Genomic DNA, 2463 nt, shown 5'->3' on the forward strand with positions numbered 1-2463 from the left:
TATATACAACATTTTTGACAGGGGAGTATATACTTGTTTTTTATTTAGGGGGTACATACAAATTTTTTATGTGAGTATGTACTACTTTTTTGGTGGGGAGTATATACTGTTTTTTTGGTAGGGAGTATATACAATTTTTTAGTAAGGGAGTATCAGTAAGTATATACAAATTTTTTGGCAGGGTAGTATATATTTGTTTTTTTATTACGGGAGTACTTACAAGTTTTTTTTACGTGAGTATATACTGGTTTTATGTGAGAGTCAAGTCGTTGCAATGAGTTAAAAGATGAAGCAGGCGGGTGGCCGAAATGAGTATGATAAATTCAAAGTATACATAAAATAGTATATCAAAAACTAGATGAAACAACAGGTGTAATACATTTTATAATGTGGTTGTATATATGGCACTAAACACAGAAGGCTTCTCCGCAGAAAAATAAAGCACTTGTTGTACAGGGAAATGTACGTTCCTTTCCAAAATATTCCAGCAGCAATTTCATACAAAGACGAAACTGAACATATAAAGAAAGATGGCAGCAAGGTGCGGTTCTTGATCCTTCAATGAAAGGTTTCTACAGAGTGATAAAATTAGCAACCAGAGCTACTGTTTCTTTTTGCGGGGTATACTACTTACCCAAAGATGAAATAGCAGCGGGAATCACTACTCCCTCCTTTTGGAACAGAAAGAGTATCTCTGAATCCATTTGATCATACGTCCACTAACAAAATAATTCAAGATATATGTCAATCTGTTTACGGCTAGCTGGGATCGATAATGCGACACTACGGCATTGACCGCCAGAAGCCATATGAATCAATTCTTCCACGTGAGACTCCCAGCCCCCATCCATAAGGAACATCCACAAAGCACCGTAAAATTCTTCCGTCCACAAAAATTCAGCAAACAATGAGATCCAGGACGGGACCACATGCGTCTCTTTCAGATCTAAAAGAAAGCAAGACAACTATGGTTAATGGATGGGAAGATGTGACGGATCTGGACATGGGATTAACATGCAGAGAACGTCCAAGAGAAAAATCACTGACCTCTTATGCCCATAAATCTCAGGTTCGGACGGTCTTGTGCTCTCCGATCCGTTGGCCGATGCAAGCTGTAATCTAGATCGGTCGCCGGGGAGTGATGGTGGCGCCGCCGCAGTTCCGCTGCTGACGTGTGCCGGGGAGCCGGCCGTTTCGGTTTGGGATGTGCGAGGCGGATGGAAGGATAAGGTATGAGAGCGCCAGAAAAATCGGTTTGTTACTAATTTATAATCATCACTCGTAACGGATGCGGAAATTGTGAACCAATTCTCTCAAAAAAAATGAAGCGAGGAGAGGAACGTTCACGTGGGCAACTGCAGACGAATGAAGGAATATGTACTCCTGGGAGTACTAACCTATTTTTCTATATATATAATTTATCGGTAATACCCGGTATTACCCGATACTCACCAAAAACCTTTCGGTGACCCTGAAACGCTTTCAGATCCTCTCGGAACTATTCCGAATATTTATGAAATAATCCCACAAATATATTCTCATGAATCCCATCGTACTAACACTCAACAGATCATGATTGCCCTAAGCTTGTGACCCAGTAGGTTCGGTATGTCATAGACATGAATGAAATCATCCGTTCAATGACCGCCAGCGGGACCGTGGACGTCCATATCTTTAATAAAGCATGCATTGCTTCTTCAGGTTCATCATCGCGGTGTTTTTTTAAAAAAAGTCCTTCTATTTCTTGGTAATTAAACCAACAGTCCCTTCTTAAGTGGATATCTGAGGAACGATTCGTTTTTGAGCAAAACCCCCTAACATTAGGTATATTCAAACTATGGTACACCTTCCCCTCCATATTATGTATCTTATCTAGCTGCTCCCTTTGCAGCATGGTGGAGGACGAGAAGGTGAGGGCGGCGCAGTTGTTAGCAGCGTAGACGACTACACTCGCAGTGGAGGACGAGAAGACGGACACCGTGGGTGCGTGCTCGGGTAAGGGAGGCCACCCTTGCTGCGCTCCCAAGGGCGGTCGGCTGGTCAGGCGAGCATGAAGGCCCTCAGCACACATGCCTCCGACCTGCTCCGCGGCCCGCACCTCATCCATGCCGCCATGCTTTTCTTCGCCTGTGCTTCGCCTCCTTCCTTGCCGGCTACTGCTAGTTCGACACATCCGCGAGTCCCCTCTTCTTCTCACCCGTCTTCTCCCCCTCTCCCCCTCTTCCCGCATCTCATCCCGCTCCACTTCCGTCGCCATCTCGCCCAACTCCAACATCTCCTTTGACCCATCCCTAATCCTGGATTGACAAGTTCCCTGCCTGCCCCACGAGCATGAGGGAGTACATTCCCTGCCTCAATAACAATGAGGAGATCAGGTTGTTGTGCTCCATGGAGCATGAAGAGTGGTTCGAGTGACCATTGCACAAGCCCTGAGCTGCCTCATGCCATCCCACAAGGGGTATA

At 44.9% G+C, this 2463-nt stretch overlaps 1 long non-coding RNA gene across 1 annotated transcript; it reads right to left on the bottom strand.

Moving 5' to 3' along the window:
• Positions 1-471: 471 nt before the first annotated feature.
• On the bottom strand, positions 472-1370 carry LOC123134129 (uncharacterized). The gene is made up of 2 exons (XR_006465519.1): positions 1048-1370; positions 472-946 (listed from the first exon to the last, which is right to left on the bottom strand). It is a non-coding gene; the product is annotated as an uncharacterized lncRNA (long non-coding RNA).
• Between the last annotated feature and the right edge of the window lie 1093 nt (positions 1371-2463).

Source organism: Triticum aestivum, chromosome 6B (genome assembly GCF_018294505.1).
Source record: "Triticum aestivum cultivar Chinese Spring chromosome 6B, IWGSC CS RefSeq v2.1, whole genome shotgun sequence".
NCBI lineage: Eukaryota > Viridiplantae > Streptophyta > Magnoliopsida > Poales > Poaceae > Triticum > Triticum aestivum.